The sequence below is a fragment of the Nerophis ophidion genome, linkage group LG28 (assembly GCF_033978795.1).
Source record: "Nerophis ophidion isolate RoL-2023_Sa linkage group LG28, RoL_Noph_v1.0, whole genome shotgun sequence".
Taxonomy (NCBI): domain Eukaryota; kingdom Metazoa; phylum Chordata; class Actinopteri; order Syngnathiformes; family Syngnathidae; genus Nerophis; species Nerophis ophidion.
The window spans coordinates 17,982,426-18,009,267 of NC_084638.1; the positions used below are offsets into that span (position 1 = coordinate 17,982,426).

The 26,842-nt window shown below is 40.3% G+C and overlaps 1 protein-coding gene across 1 annotated transcript in view; it reads left to right on the forward strand.

Annotated features, from left to right (window-relative positions):
- The window catches only part of LOC133545477 (oocyte zinc finger protein XlCOF6.1-like), a 97,621-nt gene that overhangs the window by 35,067 nt on the left and 35,712 nt on the right, over nucleotides 1-26,842 (forward strand). The window lies entirely within an intron of this gene.

Consider the following 26,842-nt stretch of genomic DNA (forward strand, 5'->3'; position numbering starts at 1 on the left):
ATCAAAGCCACACCCGCCCGCCACCCGCCCGTTGTTATATATCTAATATAGACGATGCAGGGCATTAGTGAGGTTAGAAAGTGTAACTCCCTCCAAATAGCACAGACACAATGGCTTTCTTGAACTAATTTATTTGAAGGCTTACTTTCCCTTCAAATTAACTGTGAAAACAGTAATAAATAAAGCACGTTACAAACGTAAAAATAATAACATGCACACCATGTGGATCAAACATTTTACCAAGTAAAATACCAACAAATGACAAACAAATACCTCGTTGGCCATACCCGGAAGTAGCTTCCTTACATCCGTCGACAGACCAAACGAGACACTTCAAAATAAAAGTATGCCCACAAACATAGTGCTGCTCGTTTTTCGTATGTGGGTAACAACATTTAACTATTTATAAATTGTTGATTTCTGTAGGCTAGTAAGGTAAAGTGTTGTACCTGACAAGTTGCTGCTACCTTGCTTCTGCAGCTTTCATCAGAGGTGTCACGTGATGTTAGCGTGACGTTGTCTGTGACGTGATAAATGGATTGTACCATCAAGTTTTGTCAGGTACAACACTTTACCTACTAGCCTATATAAATCAACCATTTATAAATAGACGTCAGTAGGCTAAATGAACCCCTTCAACATAACATTTAACTATGTATAATGTAGCGGCTGGCTACGTGGTGTTAGCCAATGACTTTGGTTGGGGGGGCGGGACTTCCCGGAGAGATAGGGAAGTGACGTTATCGACAGGAAGTGAGAGTTCGAGTTGTCCCGGGAAAAGCGTTAGAAACATGAGAGCTGTTGTGTGGTTGTATTACATCTTGTGCAATAAAGACAAGACAAACAAAGAAGTTTTATGAGCCTACATTCCTGGGATTATTACAATATATATTTCCGAATTGGTTCAACCGCCACCTGCCCGAATCTATTTAAAATCAATTTTTTCTTCATGTCGTCATGACTCCGCGGTTGTGACCGCAAACCACTCATCTCTACTGCAGATGGTCCACAGATTGACCTTGATAAAGTGCGAGCAATTAGCGAGCTAACCCGTCCAACTAATGTTAAAGGGGTACAGAGGCTTGTAGGTATGGTAAACTACTTGTGCAAATTTTTTGAACATCTATCTGATGACTGTGAGGTTTTGAGACAACTTACACACAGAGAATATGTGGGAATGGACAGATTTGCCAGAGTCAACATTCCAGAGACTTAAAGACAAAATAAGTAAGGCACCGGTGTTGAAGTATTATGACCAGGATATGGAATTGACACTACAGTGTAATACGTCAGACACTGGCCTAGGGGCTGCTTTAACTCAGGAAGGCAATCCTGTGGCGTTTGGTAGTAGAGCTCCCACTCCTACCGAAAGAGGTTACACGCAGAAAGAGAAGGAATGTTTGGCTATTGTTTTTAGTATGGAAGAATTCCATCAGTATGCCTATGGCAGGAAAGTGACAGTGCAGAGTGATCACAAGCCACTAGAGAATATTCTCAAAAAGCCACTCCTTAGTGCACCCAAAAGACTGGAGCGGATGCTACTTAGGCTGCAAAAGTATGACATAAATGTTGTGTATTTGCCTGGGCGAGAAATGCTATTAGCAGATACTTTGAGCAGGGAATATTTGCCGGACAGCACAAAAGGAGATGTTGAGACTGAGGTCGAGACTGTGAACATGGTGGAATACTTGCCTATATCGCTTGAGAGATTAGCTGCGATTAGAGATGCCACTAGGGAGGATGCTAAACTGCAGAAAGTGGTAGGCTTTATTCTATCAGGTTGGCCAAGGACTAAACAGAAGCTGCAACCTCACATTCAGCACTATTTTTCATTTCAGGATGAACTTGGTGAACAGGATGGTGTTGTATTTAGGAGCGAAAGGGCAGTTATACCTGATAGACAATCTGAAAATTCCCGTCATATCAATTCCTAGATATGGTCGTAATTATTTTAAGTACACTGCGCATAATAAACGCAACATTATTAATATTGCTACTACGGATAATTTTATCAACAACTCCTCAAAACAGCCCACTACCTATAATATGGGCTTTCTAAACATCAGATCTTTGTCTCCCAAAACGTTATTAGTTACTGAGGTCATTAGAGACAACAACCTTAACGTCATCGGTCTTAGCGAAACCTGGCTTAAACCAGACGACTTTTTTGCGATAAATGAGGCATCCCCTCCTAACTATATGAATGCGCATATTGCCCGTCCCCTTAAAAGATGAGGGGGGGTCGCACTAATATACCACGGAAACTTTAACTTTAGTCCTAACTTAAATAATAAATATAAATTGTTTGAGGTGCTTTCTATGAAGTCTGCCACACCGCTGCCTCTGTGCCTGGCTGTTATCTACCGCCCCCCAGGGCCCTATTCGGACTTTATTAGTGAATTCTCAGAGTTTGTTGCTGATCTAGTGACGCACGCCGATAATATAATTATAATGGGGGACTTTAATATCCATATGAATACCCCATTGGACCCACCGTGCGTGGCGCTCCAGACTATAATTGATAGCTGTGGTCTTACACAAATAATAAATGAACCGACGCATCGCAGCGGTAATACGATAGACCTAGTGCTTGTCAGAGGGATCACCGTTTCCAAAGTTATGATACTCCCCTATACTAAAGTAATGTCCGATCATTACCTTATAAAATTCGAAGTTCAGACTCATGTTCGGCAAGCTAATAATAATAATAACTGCTATAGCAGCCGCAACATTAATGCTGCCACAACGACGACTCTTGCTGACCTACTGCCCTCGGTAATGACACCGTTCCCAAAGTATGTGGGCTCTATTGATAACCTCACTAACAACTTTAACAACGCCCTGCGCGAAACCATTGATAGTATAGCACCGCTGAAGTTAAAAAAGGCTTCAAAAAGGCGTACGCCATGGTTTACTGAAGAAACTAGAGCTCAGAAATTATTATGTAGAAAGCTGGAATGCAAATGGCGCACGACTAAACTTGAGGTGCACCATCAAGCATGGAGTGATAGTTTAATAACTTATAAACGCATGCTTACCTTAGCTAAAACTAATTATTACTCAAATCTCATCTGCATTAATAAAAACGATCCAAAATTTTTGTTTAGTACAGTAGCATCGCTAACCCAACAAGGGACTCCTTCCAGTAGCTCCACCCATTCGGCAGATGACTTTATGAAGTTCTTTAATAAGAAAATTGAACTTATTAGAAAGGAGATTAAAGACAATGCGTCTCAGCTACAACTGGGTTATAGTAACACAGATACGATGGTATATACGGCGGATACTGCAAATATCCAAAATAGTTTCTCTCGTTTTGATGAAATAACATTAGAAGAATTGTTACAACGTGTAAATGGAATAAAACAAACAACATGTTTACTTGACCCACTTCCTGGGAAACTTATCAAGGAGCTTTTTGTATCATTAGGTCCATCAGTGCTAAATATTATAAACGTATCGCTTTCTTCGGGCACTGTTCCCCTAGCATTCAAAAAAGTGGTTATTCATCCTGTCCTTAAAAGATCTAACCTCGATCCTGACCTCATGGTAAACTACCGACCGGTGTCTCACCTTCCCTTTATTTCGAAAATCCTCGAAAAAATAGTTGCAGAGCAGCTAAATGAACACTTAGCGTTTAACAATCTATGTGAAACCTTTCAATCCGGTTTCAGGGCAAATCACTCCACGGAGACAGCCCTCGCAAAAATGACTAATGATCGATGGATTCTGATGCGTCATCTATGTTGCTGCTCCTCGATCTTAGCGCTGCTTTCGATACCATCGATCATAATATTTTATTAGAGCGTATCAAAACACGAATTGGTATGTCAGACTCAGCCCTGTCTTGGTTTAACTCTTATCTTACTGACAGGGTGCAGTGCGTCTCCCATAACAGTATGACCTCGGACTACGTTAAGGTAACGTGTGGAGTTCCCCAGGGTTCGGTCCTTGGCCCTGTACTCTTCAGCATCTACATGCTGCCGCTGGGTGACATCATACGCAAATACGGTGTTAGCTTTCACTGCTATGCTGATGACACCCAACTCTACATGCCCCTAAAGCTGACCAACACGCCGGACTGTAGTCAGTTGGAAGCGTGTCTTAATGAAATTAAACAATGGATGTCCACTAATTTTTTGCAACTCAACGCCAAAAAAACGGAAATGCTGATTATCGGTCCTAATAGACACCGACCTCTGTTTAATAATACAACTTTAACATTTGACAACCAAATAATAAAACATGGTGACTCGGTAAAAAATCTGGGTATTATCTTCGACCCAACTCTCTCCTTTGAGTCACACATTAAAAGCGTTACTAAAACGGCCTTCTTTCATCTCCGTAATATCGCTAAAATTCGCTCCATTTTGTCCACTAAAGAGGCCGAGATCATTATCCATGCGTTTGTTACGTCTCGTCTCGATTACTGTAACGTATTATTTTCGTGTCTCCCCATGTCTAGCATTAAAAGATTACATTTGGTACAAAATGCGGCTGCTAGACTTTTGACAAGAACAAGAAAGTTTGATCACATTACGCCTGTACTGGCTCACCTGCACTGGCTTCCTGTGCACTTAAGATGTGACTTTAAGGTTTTACTACTTACGTATAAAATACTACACGGTCTAGCTCCATCCTATCTTGCCGATTGTATTGTACCATATGTCCCGGCAAGAAATCTGCGTTCAAAAGACTCCGGCCTATTAGTGATTCCTAGAGCCCAAAAAAAGTCTGCGGGCTATTGTGCGTTTTCCGTTCGGGCTCCAGTACTCTGGAATGCCCTCCCGTTTGAGATGCTACCTCAGTAGAAGCATTTAAGTCTCACCTTAAAACTCATCTGTATACTCTAGCCTTTAAATAGACCTCCTTTTTAGACAAGTTGATCTGCCGCTTCTTTTGTTTTTTCTCCTATGCCCCCCCCTCCCTTGTGGAGGGGGTCCGGTCCGATGACCATGGATGAAGTACTGGCTGTCCAGAGTCGAGACCCAGGATGGACCGCTCGTCGGGACCCAGGAAGGACCGCTCGCCTGTATCGGTTGGGGACATCTCTACGCTGCTGATCCGCCTCCGCTTGAGATGGTTTCCTGTGGACGGGACTCTCGCTGCTGTCTTGGATCCGCTTGAACTGAACTCTCGCGGCTGTGTTGGAGCCACTATGGATTGAACTTTCACAGTATCATGTTAGACCCGCTCGACATACATTGCTTTCGGTCCCCTAGAGGTCCTCTCCAAGGTTTCTCATAGTCATCATTGTCACTGGCGTTCCACTGGGTGTGAATTCTCTTTGCCCACTGGGTGTGAGTTTTCCTTGCCCTTATGTGGGTTTTCCGAGGATGTCGTAGTGGTTTGTACAGTCCTTTGAGACATTTGTGATTTAGGGCTATATAAATAAACATTGATTGATTGATTGATTGATTGATTGATTGATTGATTGAAGTATTATCAGTTTAAAAAACATTCTATGTGTTTCCACAAGTACAACAAATAAGCACTTTTTTCTATACAACAACAATTCTTGAAGCAGTATCTTCAATATAAAAGGCATGGTGTGCTATCGGAGGGGACGGAAACTGACGTCAGACGCCACCTGGACCACCTGTTAAAAAAAGTTAAAGTACTAATGATTGTCACACACACACATGTGAAATGTGTCCTCTGCATTTGACCCATCCCCTTATTCACCCCCTGGGAGGTGTGGGGAGCAGTGAGCAGCAGCAGTGGGCGCACCCGGATGGTTTTTCTGTGGGGCCACTACTTGATCATATTGTCATTTTGGACCTTTTTTGTGGATTTACCATTGGCCTGTGGAGAAGTGGGACTAAAAGAGACAATTATCAGGGGGACTTGAGTTGGAGGCACGGTACCGCAAGTAAGCTGTGGCTTTGGACGTTTTATCACGTGCTCGTATGTGCATGTCGCTTCGTGCATGTCTCCTATGTCACTTTGTAAGTTGTAACACTAACAATAACAGTGCAAGACTAGGCCACAAGCTAAAACTAGTCTATAAATAAATAACATTTTACCATTCTGTATTCTGAAGGCAGTCTACTCCAGCATCAATATCATCAGCGTCCTCCTGACCGTCACCGTCAGTGTCGAGTTCAAAGCGGTATAGCTCTATCCCTTGTTGGGGGTGGCCGAGTGGTCCTGCCACCCCCATGGCTGCCACGGCGCTTCTCACAGCATCTTCCCTTTCTGAATCACTCCCACTGGCCTCTAGTCCTTCACTCTCACTTTCCTCATCTACAAATCTTTCATCCTCGCTCCAATTAATGGAAAAATTGTTGCTTTCTAGGTCCGAATCGCTCTCGCAGCTAGTGGCCATGATTATAAACAATGTGCGGACGTGAGGAGCTCCACAACCCGTGACATAACACGCATATCGTCTGCTACTTCCGGTAAAAGTAAGGCTTTTTTATCAGCACCAAAAAATGCGAACTTTATCGTCAATGTTCTCTACTAAATCCTTTCAGCAAAAATATGGCAATATCGCAAAATGATCAAGTATGACACATAGAATGGACCTGCTATCCCCTTTTAAATAAGAAAATATCATTTCAGTAGGCCTTTAATTGTATGTGTTGTACCGTGTTGTGAAAAGACTCTAAATTGCTCAGTCATTGAAAATCAGACTATAATTCGAAGTTTGCAGGATTTAGGTATCTTCTGCTGGCCAAAAATAGGTTCTGAAATTTTCCTGCAGGGGCATCATACTTGCCCATGATGTTCTGTCATCAGAATCTGAATTAGAAGTACTTTATTAATCCACGAGGGCAAATTAAGATTTTTATCACAATCCCATTCAAGAGCAGACAAACATTACAGGGAGACAGAACAGGATCACTGATGGGTCTGCCTACTTCCGGCGCCCCTCACAAAAAAGGTGAGAAACAGGTAAACCAAGGGCGTAGAATTGGGTAGGGACGCTAGGGACACGTCCCAACCAATATCCAGCCGCTACTGTGTAGTCACTATCAATGCAACCGCTGCCCGTAATTTTTAGTCAATGATTATGGTTAAATGTCGGTCCCTGCTAGAAGTCCCGCCTCAAACCTAAATATCGCTCCCTGATTGGTTGCCGCTTTCATGCTAACTTACGTGTGATTGGCTGTCCCCGCTGTCACTCCTCACTGTGGAAAAAACAGTCCCACCTATCCAGACGTTAGCTCCAAATTAACACTGCATCTCGTCTTTTCCTCCGCTTTTTTTCCAGGTGAAAGTCAGTGCTCAGTCCCCTCTACCATTGTTAACCCTCCCCGTAGGTGAAAGTTAACCTTAAACATGTGAATTCAACTACTTTAGTCCGTTTTTTAACATCGTAAAAACATCAGCTGTCTCTTTCTACGGACTGCAACAGTCCGTTGTCATGGATACATGACAACAACTTCCATTCATACCAGTCATACGTGCCTGAGGCGGAGTGATAGCCTACGGTGTGATAAGGCTTTAGAATAGTAGCCGTGCTCAATTTTCAAACCACTGTTAACAGCCAATCAGATCGCCGGATTTCACCTTTCCGTTTTATTTTTTGAATTTTTTTTAGTTTCATGTAACATATTTAAAGTACAAAAGCAGCAACAGAAAGAAGTAGATGAAGGGGAAAATTGTGAGTGATTTAAACACAAGTTAGGGAAAAGATTATTACAGTTCATTTATGTTTATTTACAATGTTGTATTGCATGAAAGTATTTCTGATGTTGTTGATGGACAGTAGGCTATGTTCATTGACAGTATGATGCACAGTTGCACTACAGCCCTACACTAAAGAGTAAAGATGAGAACTCTTCCAAGTTGTCTCCTTTGCTTTCATTTTAGTTGCTTTACCCTATAACATCTGCATGACGTGAAATTATGATTGCTAATGTAAAAAAAAATATAAAAAAGTAAACTTTCAGAGTGCTGCCTTGGAGCACTTTTGTGTCCCCACCAATCTCAAAATCAAACCTGCTCCCTTGAGGTAAACGCTGGGGAAGGGGTTGAATAAAATGAAAAAAAAAATCAGTCTAAGCCTGGGCCCCTGGACATTCAACCAAGACACTGTGAAGCTTGTCCGTCCCGGCGCTCAGCGCCAGCTCCACAGCCCTGTCTCTTCATCCGTATCTCCTCCAGTCTCTCCAAATGGACTCTGGGAGACCCAGTAGTTGGTTTCCATGGCCAAAAGGCATCCTGCTAGGCATTATTTAGAAGTTCACAAAAAAGCCCCGCCTAAGTTATGAAAGTACCGCCCCTTGTCACACAGTCCCAAAGGGTCCCCAACCAAAAGGCAAAAAAAAAAAACCTCATGAAAACAAGAGGGAAACAGCAGGAACAGAAAAGGATGAAACAAGAGCACAGAACTCCTGCCACCAGCAGCCACTACAGCGGCGCCACCGTAAGGAAATACTTGTATGTTTTAGTAATGAATGCATAAAAAATTAACATCTTACCTCGGATTAAAAGGGAACAAGAATATGAACATGAACAAGGTGTATTGCCACAATTTCAACCACTTTTACACTTCTGTCATTGTAATGAATGACACATGGGGGCGCCACTAACTCCCATCGCATCATTTATTTTTTAAATGTTGATATTTTTTTAAATGAATCACTTACTTTAACCAAACCAAAAAAAATACATTTTCAGAATTCTGAAATAAATAAATTATTATGAAATAGTAAAACATCGATTTCTTTTCCACTTAAGGCTGCTGAACACATCTTTCATGTTTGTGTACAGATCTGTGCGGTTTCACAAAGAATACCATATTTTTAATAACGTTAGTTTTGTAGGTAATGGTTTATAATGACATTGTTATTGAAATACAGATGACACAAAAGAACCATGGTAAGAAAGTGTGGCAAAACAAGTTGGCGGAAGCAACGTCGGGAACGCGCATGCGTGGAAAGAACGGGTGACAAAGCAAAATGGCGTCTGACGGAGAAAGCCTAAACGCGGGCATTATATTTCTGTATTCTTACATATATGTTGTTTAATAGAGTACACACGGTTAATAATTGTTTGTAGCCGGATACATTAGTCTGAGTGCACTTTGACACTTCTCCTGTTTGATAGCTTCACTTAATCAATCAATCAATCAATGTTTACTTATATAGCCCTAAATCACTAGTGTCTCAAAGGGCTGCACAAACCACTGCGACATCCTCGGTAGGCCCACATAAGGGCAAGGAAAACTCACACCCAGTGGGACATCGGTGACAATAATGACACAGTGGGACGTCGGTGACAATGATGACTATGAGAACCTTGGAGAAGAGGAAAGCAATGGATGTTGAGCGGGTCTAACATGATACTGTGATAGTTCAATCCATAATGGATCCAACACAGTCGCGAGAGTCCAGTCCAAAGGGGATCCAACACAGCAGCGAGAGTCCCATTCACAGCGGAGCCAGCAGGAAAACATCCCAAGCGGAGGCGGATCAGCAGCGCAGAGATGTCCCCAGCCGATACACAGGCGAGCAGTACACGGCCACCGGATCGGACCGGACCCCCTCCACAAGGGAGAGTGGGACATAGGAGAAAAAGAAAAGAAACGGCAGATCATCTGGTCTAAAAAGGGAGTCTATTTAAAGGCTAGAGTATACAAATTAGTTGTAAGGTGAGACTTAAATGTTTCTACTGAGGTGGCATCTCGAACTTTTACCGGGAGGGCATTCCAGAGTACTGGAGCCTGAAATGAAAACGCTCTATAGCCCGCAGACTTTTTTTGGGCTTTGGGAATCACTAATAAGCCGGAGTCCTTTGAACGCAGATTTCTTGCCGGGACATATGGTACAATACAATCGGCAAGATAGGATGGAGCTAGACCGTGTAGTATTTTATACGTAAGTAGTAAAACCTTTAAGTCACATCTTAAGTGCACAGGAAGCCAGTGCAGGTGAGCCAGTACAGGCGTAATGTGATCAAACTTTCTTGTTCTTGTCAAAAGTCTAGCAGCCACATTTTGTACCAACTTTAATCTTTTAATGCTAGACATGGGGAGACCCGAAAATAATACGTTACAGTAATCGAGGCGAGACGTAACAAACGCATGGATAATGATCTCAGCGTCTTTAGTGGACAGAATGGAGCGACTTTTAGCGATATTACGGAGATGAAAGAAGGCCGTTTTAGTAATGCTTTTAATGTGTGCCTCAAAGGAGAGAGTTGGGTCAATGATGATACCCAGATTCTTTACCGAGTCGCCTTGTTTAATTGTTTGGTTGTCAAATGTTAGAGTTGTATTATTAAATAGAGGTCGGTGTCTAAGAGGACCGATAATTAGCATTTCCGTTTTTTTGGCGTTGAGTTGCAAAAAGTTAGCGGACATCCATTGTTTAATTTCATTAAGAGACGCCTCCAACTGACTACAATCCGGCGTTGGTCAGCTTTAGGGGCATGTAGAGTTGGGTGTCATCAGCATAACAGTGAAAACTAACACCGTATTTGCGTATGATGTCACCTAGCGGCAGCATGTAAATGCTGAAGAGTGCAGGGCCAAGGACTGAACCCTGGAGAACTCCACACGTTACCTTAACGTAGTCCGAGGTCACATTGTTATGGGAGATGCACTGCATCCTATCAGTAAGATAAGAGTTAAACCAAGACAGGGCTAAATCTGACATACCAATTTGTGTTTTGATACGTTCTAATAAAATATTATGATCGACGGTATTGAAGGCAGCGCTAAGATCGAGGAGCAGCAACACAGAAGACGCATCAGAATCCATCGTTAGCAATAGATCATTAGTCATTTTTGCGAGGGCTGTCTCCGTGGAGTGATTTGCCCTGAAACCGGATTGAAAGGTTTCACATAGATTGTTGGACGCTAAGTGTTCATTTAACTGCTCCGCAATAATTTTTTCGAGGATTTTTGAAATAAAAGGAAAGTGAGACACCGGTCCGTAGTTTACCATGAGGTCAGGATCGAGGTTAGGTCTTTTAAGAAGAGGATGAATAACCGCTTTTTTGAATGCTAGGGGAACAGTGCCCGAGGAAAGTGATAAGTTTATAATATTTAGCACTGAAGGACCTAATAATACAAAGAGCTCCTTGATCAGTTTCCCAGGAAGAGGGTCAAGTAAACATGTTGTTTGTTTCATTCCATTTACACGTTGTAACAATTCCTCTAATGTTATTTCCTCAAAACGAGAGAAACTAATTTGGAGGGCAGTATCCGCCGTATATACAATCGTATCAGTGTTAATAGAACCCAGTTGTAGCTGGGACGCATTGTCTTTAATCTCCTTTCTAATGACTTCAATTTTCTTACTAAAGAATTGCATAAAGTCATCAGCTGAGTGGGTGGAGCTACTGGAAGGGGTCCCTTGTTGGGTTAGCGATGCTACCGTACTAAACAAAAATTTAGGATCGTTTTTATTACGGTGGATGAGATTTGAGTAATATTTAGCTTTAGCTAAGGTAAGCATGTGTTTATAAGTTATTAAACTATCACTCCATGCTTGATGGTGCACCTCAAGTTTAGTCGTGCGCCATTTGCGTTCCAATTTTCTACATAATAATTTCTGAGCTCTAGTTTCTTCTGTAAACCACGGGGTATGCTTTTTTGGAGCCTTTTTTAACTTTAGCGGTGCTATGTTATCAATGGTTTCGCGCAGGGCGTCGTTAAAGTTGTTAGTGAGGTTATCAATAGAGCCCACATACTTTGGGAATGGTGCCATTACCGAGGGCAGTAGGTCAGCAAGAGTTGTCGTTGTGGCCGTATTAATGTTGCGGCTGCTATAGCAGTTATTATTACTATTAGTTTGACGAACATGCGTCCGAACCTCAAATTTTATAAGGTAATGATCGGACAATACTTTAGTATACGGGAGTATCGTAACTTTGGAAACGGTGATAGCTCTGACAAGCACTAGGTCTATCGTATTACCGTTTTGATGCGTGGGTTCATTTATTATTTGTGTGAGACCACAGCTATCAATTATAGTCTGCAGCGCTACGCACTGTGTGTCCGATGTGGTATTCATTTGGCTATTAAAGTCCCCCATTCTGATTATATTATCGGCGTGTGTCACTAGATCGGCAACAAACTCTGAAAATTCATTTATAAAGTCCAAATAGGGCCCTGGGGGGCGGTAGATAACAGCCAGGTGTAGAGGCAGCGGTGTGACAGACCTCATAGTAAGCACCTCAAACGATTTATATTTATTATTTATGTTAGGACTAAGGTTAGAGTTTTCGTTGTATATTAATGCGACCCCCCCACCCCTTTTAAGAGGACGGGCAATATGCGCATGTGTAAAGTTAGGAGGACATGCCTCATTTAGCGCAAAAAAGTCGTTTGGTTTAAGCCAGGTTTCGCTGAGACCGATGACGTTAAGATTGTTGTCTCTGATGATATCATTAACTAACAACGTTTTGGGAGATAATGATCTTATGTTGAAAAAAAACTATATTATAGGTAGTGGGCTGTTTTAGGGAATTTTTGATCAAATTATCCGTAGTAGCAATATTAATAATGTTGTGTTTATTATGCCCAGTGCATTTAGTATAATTACGACCTATCTAGGAATTGATACGACGGGAATTTTCCGATTGTTTGTTTGTTGCTTTGATAAACTGCACGCATCATAGTTAGCCAAGTCAGTAGAACGCATGTCCAACTCTGAAACAATCAAAGCAGAAAAAACTTGTTCTAATTTAACTGACTCCTTACCCAGACCAGTAGTCTCGCATCTTCCATTTAAATCCGTCTTCAGGATGGAGGGAAGTGGTGTTCTGTGGGGATTAGCCTTCTGCTTTGTTTTTAGCCCCGCTCGGCATCCGCGTTTCCGATCACACCGCTGGCGTCTGCTCCGTAGACGGCCCCCGCTGCTACTATACTCCCCTGCTTCACAGGCCGCTGGATGTAGCCATCGAAGTATTCCCGTGCTAGTTAGCAGGTCTAGCAAGCACGCGTCTATCAGTCCAAAACGGCCCGATATGTCCACATCCAGAAGTGTCTGGCGGTCGTACGTGATCACGGAGTGACCACGATGTGAGCCAGCCATAAAGTTTGTAGAATTGTCCGGTATTTCTGCCAAATGTTCCATATTTAGCAAGAGCTCCTCGATGTAGCAGCCCTTCTGGGCGCTGCCATCTTGGAAAGAATTATGAGAAACATCATCAAGTTGTGTTACACAGAACAGGTTTGTTTACTTATTACTCTCACATCTTTACTAACTTTATATTTCATTATTAACTATATTCTTAAATATATTGTGTATAAGAAGTTTGGTTGTCTTTGTGAGGATGATTTAAATACAGTCGTGGTCAAAAGTTTACATACACTTGTAAAGAACAAAATGTCATGGGTGTCTTGATTTTCTAATAATTTCTACAACTCTTATATTTTTTGTGATAGAGTGACTGGAGCACATACTTGTTGGTCACAAAAAAACATTCATGAAGTTTGCTGCTTTTATGAATTTACTACGGGTCTACTGAAAATGTGACCAAATCTGCTTTTGATTTAATGATTGATTGAAACTTGTATTAGTAGATTGCACAGTTCTGTACATATTCCGTACAATTGACCACTAAATGGTAACACCCGAATAAGTTTTTCAACTTGTTTAAGTCGGGGTCCACGTTAATCAATTCATGGCACAAATATATTCTATCAGCATAATGCAGTCATCACACAAGTTAATCATCATAGTATATACATTGAATTATTTACATTATTTACAATCCGGGGGGTGGGATGAGGAGCTTTGGTTGATATCAGTACTTCAGTCATCAACAATTGCATCAACAGAGAAATGGACATTGAAACAGTGTAGGTCTTACTTAGTAGGATATGTACAGCCAGCAGAGAACATAGTGAGTTCAGATAGCATAAGAACAAGTATATACATTAGAAGTACATTTGATTGTTTACATTAGGTTATTTACAATCCGGGGAGATGGGATGTGAATGGAGGAGGGTATTAGTAGAGGGTTGAAGTTGCCAGGAGGTGTTGTTTTAGAGCGGTTTTGAAGGAGGATAGAGATGCACTTACTTTTACACCTGTTGGGAGTGCATTCCACGTTGCTGTGGCATAGAAAGAGAAATGCTGGGTCAAAAGTATAAATACAGCAATGTTATATATAGTATATATACAGTAATTGTAGTATATATACAGCAATGACGGTGGGTAGGGATGATGTTTGATAAGAAATTATTGAGTTCGGGCCTATTATCGAATCCTCTTATCGAACCGAATCCTTATCGATTCTCTCATCGAGTCCAGATAGGTTGTTGTACATGGAAAAAAACAACAATAATTGGTTTAACAAAAGCTCACTTTTATTATATAAGAAAAAATAAAATCTAATAAATATTGACTGTTACCCCCCTAAAAAAATAAAATAAAATAAATAAATATTGACTGTTGTTACCCAAAGTATATTAAGTGGGATTTTTCAGAAAAACAAATATATTCAGTAACACAAAAACAACCTGTCTCTGTGATCACTATAGGCGTATTAATAATAATATAGTGTTAAATAAAATCAGTCCCTTGGGCACAAAACTGAAAATAGTACAGCTCTCCAAAAAGTGCAATTCTGATTCTATTTGACCTAACTGTTTGTTACGATGCTTTGACATATTTGCACTTTATTTCTTTATTGAAAGAAAATTCTCTGAAGAGAAAAGTTGTTTGCAAATGTGGTTACAATGCTAAAATTTGAAAAGTTAAAGCTAAAAAAAGAAATACACTTTATTAAGTTAACATTATTTCTTTATGAGATAGGGAATATAACGACTACACTAACCAGCATGCAACGGGAGTGACGAGCATGCGCGGTAGCCCCGAAAAGTGTTGCATGTCGTCACCCGGCTGTAAACGACAAGAACTCAGCCAACACGCCTCGCCTGCACTATTTATAATTAGACTGACAACACATACACAGTGTGATTGTGCTTTGTTTACAAGGAAAGAAAAACAAAAGTTAAAAAAGGGGGATATGTTGTATATATATATATGTATTTGCTGCGCTTGCTTTAAGAACGTTGCGACAGCTGCCGTAAAGGAGGTGCGTTGCTAGCCTGGTTGCTATGTTCCCAGTTGGTCGTAAAAGTGTTGGTCATGTGTTTGTACCCTGCTCAAATCTCTCAAAAAAAGTTATTCATTGGATTATGTCTTTTGTTTTGAACTTTATTACACCTTGGAGTGCTTTTTCCCGTCCGTTGTTTTCCTGCTTTCGCTATCTGTGCCTAATGACTGAGCTACGTGAGGTCGTTTCCTGTGATGTCTCACAGAGCATTTCTGGTCGGGACGGATTCGAATAAAGAACCAACTCTTTTTCTTTACTATAGTGGTCTCGATAACGGGTACCAGTTATCAAAAAGGGGTTCGAGTCCGAGGACTCGGTTCTTTTCTTATCGAACAACCGGGAAAACCGGTTTCGAGTATCATCCCTAACGGTGGGCATGGTGTTCCTGGGATTAAAGGCCTCACCCTTTTTTCCTCCAACTATATTGCTGGGTGTTGTGGCCAAACAGCTCAATTTTTGTTTCATCTGACAATACATGGACGAAGATAAAACTTTCTGGAGTAAAGTTCTGTGGTCAGATGAAACAAAAAATGAGCTGTTTGGCCACAATACCCAGCAATATGTTTGGTGGAGAAAAGGTGAGGCCTTTAATCCCAGGAACACCATCCCTACCGTTAAGCACGGTGGTGGTAGTATTATGCTCTGGGTCTGTTTTGCTGCCAATGGAACTTGTTCTTTAAATGGGACTATGAAAAGGAGGATTACCTCCAAATTTTTCTGGACAACTTAAAATCATCAGCCCAGAGGTTAGTTCTTGGGCGCAGTTGGGTGTTCCAACAGGACAATGACCCCAAGCACATGTTAAAAGTGGTAAAAGAATGGCTAAATCAGGCTAGAATTAAGGTTTTAAAATGGCCTTTCCTAAGTCCTGACTTAAACATGTGGACATTGCTTTTGATTGATTGATTGATACTTTTATTAGTAGATTGCACAGTTCAGTACATATTCCGTACAATTGACCACTAAATGGTAACACCCGAATAAGTTTTTCAACTTGTTTAAGTCAGGGTCCACGTTCATCAATTCATGGTAACTGAAGAAACAAGTCCAGAAAACCAAAACAGTTAGCTGACCTGCACCAATTTTGTCAAGAGGAGTGGTCAAAAAATTCAAACAGAAGCTTGTGGATGGCTACCAAAAGCGCCTTATTGCAGTGAAACTTGCCAGGGGACATGTAACCAAATATTAAAATTGCTGTATGTATACTTTTTACCCAGCACATTTGCTCACATTATCAGTAGACCCATAATAAATTCATAAAAGAACCAAACTTCATGAATGTTTTTTTGTGACCAACAAGTATGTGCTCCAATCACTCTATCACAAAAAAATAAGAGTTGTAGAAAGAATTGGAAGCTCAAGACAGCCATGACATGATGTTCTTTACAAGTGTATGTAAAGAACATATATACATCTGGTATTTGCAACTGCGTGGTTGTTGTTGTTCTGTCTAATTTGACTACACGTAAAAATAAGTTACCGAGCCCAGGACATTTGTAGAATAAACTTAAATCTATGCTTGTGCATATTTAGTAAAACAAAAATATATTAAATACATATAAGCAGCAATAAAAATATACTTTAAAATGCTTCTACACATTCTATTAAAGGCAAAGATAACATCCATCTATCCATCCATTTTCTACCGCTTGTCCCTTTCAGGGTCGCGTGGGGTGCTGGAGCCTATCTCTGCTGCATTCGGACAGAAAGCGGCGTACACCCTGGACAAGCCGCCATCTCATCGCAGGGCCAACACAGATACACAGACAGCATTTACACTCACATTCACACACTAGAGCTCATTTAGTGTTGCCAATCAACCTATCCCCAGGTATATATGTCTTTGGAGGTGGGAGGGAGCCTGAGTACCCGGAGGGAACCCACGCAGTCACGGGGAGAACATGCAAACTCCACACAGAAAGATCCCGAGCCCAGGACAGAACCCAGGACCTTCGTATTGTGAGGCACAGATACCAGTGTTTCCATATATAGGATTGGTATCTAGCAGAACTACACCTAGGATTGGTTATCTGTATAATAAAACCATTCTATGGCCCCTGCAGTCTACATATAAACCTAAATATCAGTTTTCTCAGGGTGGCGTGGAAGGTGTTTATCCCTAAATCACAAAAAACCTTGCTGGCACTACTACCCCTGGGCTTTCTGAGCAGGATTCTGAGACAGTCATTATATGCAACCTGGAGTTTGTGCAAGTTCTCTTTCTTGAACCTCACCCAGAGGGGTGCTGTGTACATAGGGGTGCAGTAAGCTCTAAACAAGTACACCTTTGCTTCATCAGAGCAGTAGTGACATTCGCTCACCAGCATATTGGCTTGGACATACAGACATACATATTGAAAATAAACCTAATAACTTAATTCTTGCCATCATCAATCCATTGCTAGCTTGGTCTGTGGATTTCAAACTGGACTAAGAGATCTAACTTTGTGCATTTGTCTCAGCACCTCAGCATGTTTATTTGACAGTAAACTTATACGAACAAAGTGAGCCTCTTGTCACTCATTCACAATCTTTGTTTCGGCTTCTTGCAATTCTCCTCCACACATTTTCCTGTATGCAGTAGTGTTAGCGACACTCACTTTAATGTTGGAGATGGAACTAGTCATTTTAATACAAAGCTGTAATACAGGCCCCCATATAGCTGCCCGGGATATGCCTGTTATATGTTTCTTTAATTTTGGGTCTTTTAGAATCGGCATGTTTTCGTCCATTTGTGTCAAGGAGGTGAAATTAGGTCTGAAAACCTTTTGACAAGTTGACTTCATGTCCATCAGGACTTAAACAGAATATTTTACTTTTAAAGTAAACTGGATCATTCATTTTGTGTTTATGCATGATTTCCTGTCTCACACGAGCAGATTTGAGCTCAATTGAACCGCCTTGTTGTGTCGACCACTAAATATAGAAGCCAGGCGGTGGATACTGACACATTGACTTGAAAACAGAAAAACAGAACGAGTCTGTCGCCGTAGCCCCCGTTCCACATACAGTGGAAATCCTAGTTACACTTACACACGTTGCTTGATCAATGATGAAACATTACTCTGGGTTCAAGGCACGAAGCAAAATGAAATACACTTTCAAACCACAGCACTCGCAGTGAACAAACTCAACCACAAGATGGCGTCAAAGCAGTTACAACAATACAGAATACAGATTTACACTGTAAACAACCTAATTTTTCTCCAAGTTTATACATCAGTAACTGACATTAAAATCACAGGGGGCGCTGGAGCCCATCCCAGCTGCACTCAGGCAACAGGGAATTAATGGCAATATACATTTTAGGCCATTTTACCCACTCCTTGTAAAAAGTGGTCTTCTTTTCCTGTGAATAATATTGTACAGAGCAGTGTGTTTGTTTTCAGGCCAATTCATATACTAAGTTGTTATTTTAAGTACATGTAAATGTACTGATTGCCTCATGTGACCAAGTAAATCTGGACATTTCTCAAGCATGTTTGTCATTTTGTGTCCTGCAGATGTCTGAAAAACAGGAGTGTAGCATCAGGATGGTGAAGGAGGATCCTTCAAAGAGGATGACCAAATTCCATGGACCCTCTGGCATCTACTTTTCTTCTTCGACACAAGCCCTTCCCTGTAAAAAGGAAGAGGAAGACTCATTGACCCCCCACATTAAAGAGGAAGAGGAGGAACACAGTGTCAGGAGGGAGGGAGAGCATTTTGAAGGACTGATGGAGTTCCCAGTGACTGGTGTCCCTGTGAATAGTGAAGGTGATGAGGTCAAAGGTGAAGGTGAGGAGAGGGGAGGGGGGGAGCCTCCAAGCAGCAGCTCAACGCAACACATGACAACAGAAGCTGATGGAGACCACTGTGGAGGATCACAAGCAGACGAGCTCTTAGCTCCACTATCAGATAGTGAGGACACAACGTCACACTCTCCTGACACTGATGATGAAGACTCTAAAGATGATAAGACATGTCACACTGACAACACTCACTTGAAATGTTCTCACTGTGACAAAACATTTAAAACCCATAGTCAGCTGAAAAGACACATGAAAACACACACTGGAAATAAACTATTTTCTTGTTCAATCTGTGGCTTATCTTTTACAAGGAAGGAAAATATGAAAGAGCACACAAGAAAACATAAAAAAGAAAAAACTTATGCGTGTCATGTGTGTGATTCGAGGTATGTACGTAGTCAAGGTTTGAAAGAACACCTGAAAAGACACACTGGGGAAAACCTTCTTAAGTGTTCTGTGTGTAATACAAGTTTTGTCCAAGGTGAACATTTGAAAAGACACATGAGAACACACACAGGAGAAAAACCTTTTACCTGTTTACTCTGCAGTAAAGGTTTTGCACAAAGTCAAAATTTGAAAGTACACATGAGAACACACACAGGTGAAAAACCTTTTTCCTGTTCAACCTCTCGTTCATCTTTTAAAAGGAATGAATATTTGAAAGTGCACATGAGAACACACACTGGTGAAAAACCTTTTTTCTATTCAGTCTGTGGTAAAGGTTTTTTAAAAAAAAAAATGTCTTAAACGAACACATGCCAATACACACTGGAAAAAAAACTTTTACCTGTTCAATCTGTGGTAAAAGTTTTACACACAGTCAGAGTTTAAAAAAAAACACACAATTTTACACACTGGTGAAAAACTTTTTATCTGTTCAATCTGCAGTAAAGGTTTTGCACAAAGTCACAATTTGAAAGTATACATGAGAACACACTGATGAAAAAACGTTTTCCCGTTTAGTCTGTGATAAAGGTTTTGCAGAAAGTCAAAATTTTAAATAACACACAAGAACACACACTGGTGAAAAATCTCTTTCCTGTTCAATCTGCAACAGAAGCTTTGGTCAACGATCAGCCCTTAGAACACACATGAGAACACATCCAGGAGAGAAAGTGTTGAGTTGCAGTGTGTGTGGTGAAAGATTCTCTTTTAAGTACCAGTGTAAGAAACACAAGTGTGCTGGTGAGAATAGAATAGAATAGAAAGTACTTTATTGAGAACAGCAGCAGCACATGAAACTGCAGGATTTGAAATAAACAGTCAACATTTTAACATCAACACATAACATTTTTTTGACATTGTTGTTTGGTAACAATCTTTTAATAAGCTTCTACATTTATGGATTTGTTATTTTATATTAGTGTGTTTTGTTTTCTAACCCGGGTACATGCAAAGCCATTTATCAACAACACCCAGAAATGCCGCTGGCTTTGCAGGGCCCAAGCTCTTCTAAGATGGACTGATGCAAAGTGGAAAAGTTTTTTGTGGTCAGACGAGTCCATATTTCAAATTGTTTTTGGAAACTGGACGATGTGTCTTCCGGACCAAAGAAAAAAAAAATATCCGGATTATTATAAATAAGCGCAAGGTTCCAAAATTAGCATCTGTGATGGTTTGGGGTTTTATTTGTGCCCTAGGCATGGGTAACTTACGCATCTGTGAAGGCACCATTAATGCTGAAAGGTACATACAGGTTTTAAAGCAACGTCATTCTCATGGACGCCCTTGCTTATGTTAGCAAGGCAATGCCAAGCCACATTCTGCACGTGTTACAACAGCGTAACTTAGTAGTAAAAGAGTGTGGGTACCAGACTGGCCTGCCTGTAGTCCAGACTTGTCTCCCAATGAAAATGTGTGGTGCATTATGAAACCTAAAATACCACAATGCTCTATATTGTATTATTTGATTATCTAAATATTGCATAATAACAAGGTACTTGTTTAATTTAAAACACAATTTTGTACAGGTTGGGGGGTCCGATTTCCGTCTCTGTTTGGGGGTTGTCGGCCTAGAAAACGTTGAAGACCACTATAGAGCTTGACGTTGTGGCTTGGTTGGTAGAGCGGCCGTGCCAGTAACCTGAGCTTTTCTGGTTAAATAGGCTTCTGATAATCATAGTCATGTCTGTTGTGTCCTTGAGCAATACACTTTACACTTGCTCTTGATGGATGGTGGTTTGGGCCTTGCATGGCAGCTCCTGCCATCAGTTGGTGAATGGTTGGATGTAGAAATAGTGTCAAAGGGCTTTCAGTACCTTGAAATTAGAAAAGCGCTATACAAATATAACCCATTTAAAGTGGAGACCCGACATGGTTAAAAAACTTAAACTGTACATCAAGCAAGAATGGGAAAGAATTCCACCTGAAAAGCTTAAAAAATATGTCTCCTCAGTTCCCAAACCTTTACTGTGTGTCGTTACAAGGAAAGGCCATGTAACACAGTGGTAAAAATGCCCCTGTGACAACTTGTTTGCAATGTGTTGCTAAAAAAAATGTACAAGTTTCTCAAGTATCTTGTCTTTGCAGTCTATTCAATTGAATATAAATTGAAAAGGATTTGTAAATCATTGTGTTCTGTTTTTATTTACCATTTACACAATGTGCCAACTTTATTAGTTTTGGGTTTTGTAGATTCATAATACAATTTTAGACTTATTGATAATAGTTTGTTTTTTTATAGGTTTTTGAATTTATTGAAGTGTTGCATATTTGTATTTCCATCCATCCATCCATTTTCTACCGCTTATTCCCTTTTGGGATCGCGGGGGGCGCTTGCGCCTATCTCAGCTACAATCGGGCGGAAGGCGGGGTACACCCTGGACAAGTCGCCATCTCATCGCAGGGCCAACACAGATAGACAGACAACATTCACACTCACATTCACACACTAGGGCCAATATATTTGTATTTGTAATTGTTAATAATCCCGTAGATTAGCACCTTTACATAATTTACATATTTACTGGTTCACATCTGAAACATCTTCTGGACCACTTCAGTAAGCATATTATTATTTACTTTATACATCATTTGAAAAGTTGTCTATTATCCAATTTTAAAATGTGTGATTTTATGAATCATCTGTTGGGTCTCTTTTGTTTTAACACATTTACATTTGTGGATTAAAAAAAAATCCCCATTGTTGTGTTTTAAACATTTTTTTACTTTTTTAACATCCCCAAAACAATATCAATGTCAATCAAAGTTTGGAGTGTCAGGCATAGGCCAATATTGTACAACATCTCACAGAGTTTACTTTGCATACATTCATAAAATAAACTGTTTATTTTGTTTCCCTATCACAGAACAAACAAGTGTTGTCTTTGTTTCACTCTAGTCCGTTATGTTCCCAACCATAAAGAGTGGACGGCTAGAGCAGTATAGTTGCTCACTTCTACTTTATTTGTCAACTTCAGTGCAGTTACAATCCAAGGTGGCTCACTCACACCAGTCCGCTTACTTCCTTTACAGTGTGTCTCACTCTAAACGTTCCCCCCTGCAAAATGTATTAATATGCTGGAGTGTCAACGTAACAATCATATTGTGACATCCTTTCTCTTTTTTTTTTCTTTTCAAAAGAGATTACTTTACTCTAACCCTATACTGCCTAATTATGTAGAAAAAACATAGTATTGCAAAATACACTAAAACTTAGATAGTACACATACTAAAAAACAGTTACAGTAGAAAATGAAAGTATCATCTTACTTATAAACCAACACAGGATGAAAACAAAAAAAAAGTATCACCTGTCATTCTTTACTTTTACAGTATGGTTTTCTTTTCGTCTTAACCTATAAATTTCTCATCAAATAGCAAGATATTTGCATTTTCCCTTTTTGTTTTCTAACACAACCAAAATAACATGTAACCCAGCAACTTGTCACAACTGTTTTCAAGCTTCAAAAGTCACTGTGTATAGTCTTTCAGAAAATGTCTACAAAAAACTCTACGACCTGCTCTGGTCACAGCAACCGACTGGTCATCTCTACGTTGCTGAATATCCATCGTAGTCGTGTCACTGAACGTTCCTGATTGCAGAAGCGGGGCAGGTGCTTCATGGCTGCGCCCGAGGTGTCGACGGTTCCTCCGCAGAACAGCACTTGACTCCAACTTCACCTCGTAAGACCTGTGTTGCATCTCCTTCAGCACCTTTGCGACTGTCCAGACTTTACACGGCTCAAAGGTCTGAACTCTCACACCGTCTCCACTCTTGAGACAATCCAAGTCCTTGACTGAGCGGTTGTAATATCTTTCCTGCCTCAGTCTGTTACCTTACAGTCCCTGCTCACAGTCCATGACCCTCGGTGTCAAGAGGGTATCTTTTGTTGGCAGTAGGGTCCAAGTCCTCCTACTTAACAGTCTCTGTGCAGGGCTTGTCTCCAGGCCTTGACTGGGTGTGTTTCGATGATCCAGCATAGCCAAGTACAGATCTTGCCCGGCAGCCTCAGCTTTTAGCATAAGTCACTTTGGCTGTCTTTACCGCCGACTCGGCCATTCCGTTGCTGTGTGGGTATCCCGGTGATGAAGTTTTGTGCACAAACTTCCAACTTAGGCTGAATCTCTGGAACAAATGTTGTGGCCTATTGTCTGACACAACCACATCCGGTATGCCATGTCTTGCAAAGTGAGCCTTCAGTTTATAAATTACAGTGCTGCTTTTTGTAATCTACCTCCCAGAAATTGGAGTAATAATCTACTGCAGGGGTCACCAACCTTTTTGAAACCAAGAGCTACTTCTTGGGTACTGATTAATGCGAAGGGCTACCAGTTTGATACACACTTATTAGGTAGTAGAAAAGTTTCACCTTCATGACCTCCTCTGCTTCCAGCATCGTCAGTTCCATGTAAAGAGTAAACTCCTCTTTCCAACATTTCCACGACTTCGCCAAAATAGCAGAGTCCAAACAAAGTGTTGGCGGAGGTCTCAGGTGCTCCATTTCCGTTTCCCTCACGTCACTCGATGCCATGGTTTCTGTCAGCTCCGGTCCCTCTAGCTCAAGGGTCACCAACCTTTTTGAAACCAAGAGCTACTTCTTGGGTACTGATTAATGCGAAGGGCTACCAGTCTGATACACACTTAAATAAATTGCCAGAAATAGCCAGTTTGCTCAATGTACCTTTAATAAATAAATCTATATATATATATCTAAAAAATGGGTATTTCTGTCTGTCATTCCGTCGTACATTTTTTCTCCTTTTACGAAAGTTTTTTTCTAGAGAATACATGATGAAAAAAAACACTTAATTGAATGGTTTAAAATAGGAGAATACACGAAAAAAATGAAAATAAAATTTTGAAACATAGTTTATCTGCAATTTCAACTCTTTAAAATTCAAAATTCTACCGAAAAAAATTAATAGAAAAACTAGCTAATTCGAAACTTTTTGAAAAAAATTAAAAAAGCATTTATCAAACATCATTTGTAATTTTTCCTGATTAAGATTAATTTTAGAATTTTGATGACATGTTTTGAATAGGTTAAAATCCAATCTGCAATTTGTTATAATATATGACAAATTGGACCAAGCTATATTTCTAACAAAGACAAATCATTATTTCTTCTAGATTTTCCAGAACAAAAATTTTCAAAGAAATTCAAAAGACTTTGAAATAAGATTTAAATTTGATTCTACGGATTTTCTAGATTTCCCAGAATATTTTTTTTCAATTTTAATCATAATAAGTTTGAAGAAATACTTCATAAATATTCGTCGAAAAAACAGAAGCTAAAATGAAGAAAAAGAAAAAGAAAAATTAAAATGTATTCATCATTTTTTACAATAATAATAAAAAATAAAAATACTTTGATACATTGATTTAAATTGTCAGGAAAGAAGAGGAAGGAATTTGAAAGGTAAATGTGTTTAAAAATCCTAAAATAATTTTTAAGGTTGTATTTTTTCTCTAAAATTGTCTTTCCCAAAGTTATAAGAAGCAAAGTTAAAAAAAATAAATGAATTTATTTAAACAAGTGAAGACCAAGTCTTTAAAATATTTTTTGTATTTTCAAATTCTATTTGAGTTTTGTCCCTCTTAGAATTAAAAATGTCGAGCAAAGCGAGACCAGCTTCCATCCATCCATTTTTCTATTGCTTATTCCCTTTGAGGTCCCTGGTGCCTATATCAGCTACAATCGGGCGGAAGGTGTTGTACACTCTGGACAAGTCGCCACCTCATCGCAGGGCCAACACAGATAGACAGACAACATTCACACTCACATTCACACACTAGGGCCAATTTAGTGTTGATCTGATGTTGCCAATCAATAAAATTTAAAAAATAGAGGCAGCTCACTGGTAAGTGCTTCTATTTTTAGAAAAGGCCAGCGGGCTACTCATCTGGTCCTTATGGGCTACCTGGTGCCCGCGGGCACCGTGTTGGTGACCCCTGATATAGTATATATACACACACAGTCCCACTGGGTCATCATTGTCACCGATGTCCCACTGGGTGTGAGTTTTCCTTGCCCTTATGTGGCCCTACCGAGCATGTGGTAGTGGTTTGTGCAGACCCTTTGAGACACTAGTGATTTAGGGCTATATAAGTAAACATTGATTGATTGATTGATATGTATGTATACATAGGAAGGTCCTGAGTAGTCCTGGGTTCAACCACGGGCTCAGAATCTTTCTGTGTGGAGTTTGCATGTTCTCCCAGTGACTGCGTGGGTTCCCTCCGGGTACTCCGGCTTCCTCCCACCTCCAAAGACATGCACCTGGGGATAGGTTGATTGGCAACACTAAATTGGCCCTAGTGTGTGAATGTGAGTGTGAATGTTGTCTGTCTGTCTGTGTTGGCTATGCGATGAGGTGGCGACTTGTCCAGAGTGTACCCTTCCTTCCGCCCGATTGTAGCTGAGATAGGCACCAGTGCTCCCCGCGACTCCAAAGGGAATACGCGGTAGTAAATGGATGGATGGATGGATGGATGGATATATATATATATATATATATATATATATATATATATATATATATATATACATACATACATGCATACATATATATATATATATATATATATATATATATATATATATATATATACATACATACATGCATACATATATATATATGTATATATATATATATATGCATGTATGTATGTATATATATATATATATATATATATACATACATACATGCATACATATATATATATATATATATATATATATATATACATATGGCACTCAATATCAATCAATCAATCAAAGTTTATTTATATATATAGCAGTATAAATAGTATAATATAGTCTTTGACACATTTCATTTAGTAACACTTGATACGTAAAATAAAGAAAATACGATATATGATACAATAAAAACAGCCGTCCATCTATTTTCTACCAATTGTCCCTTTCAGCATCGCAGCTGCACTCAGGTGGAACGCCACCTCATCACAGGACCAACAAAGACCACATTGACACATTTGGGACCCTTTAGTTTTGCCACGCAACCTATCCCCAGGCACGTCTGTGGTGGTGGGAAGAAGCCGGAGTTCCCGGAGAGAAACAATAGAACATAATATATATTAATAACATAATATAGATTTCAGGGCAGTACGGTGGAAGAGGGGTTAGTGCGTCTGCCTCACAATATGAAGGTCCTGAGTAGTCCTGGGTTCAAACCTGGGCTGGGGATCTTTCTGTGTGGACTTTGCATGTTCTCCCGTGACTGCGTGGGTTCCCTCCGGGTACTCCGGCTTCCTCCCACCTCCAAAGACATGCACCTGGGGATAGGTTGATTGGCAACACTAAATTGGCCCTAGTGTGTGAATGTGAGTGTGAATGTTGTCTGTCTATCTGTGTTGGCCCTGTGATGAGGTGGCGACTTGTCCAGGGTGTACCCCTTTTTCCGCCTGATCGTACCTGAGATAGGCACCAGCGCACCTCGCGATCCCAAAGGGGAATAAGCCGTAGAAAATGGATGGATGGAATATTGATTCAACTACGTGAACTCACTTATTTAACTGTAATATACTTCTACAAATATATTACCCCTGCAACTCTCGGCCGGTG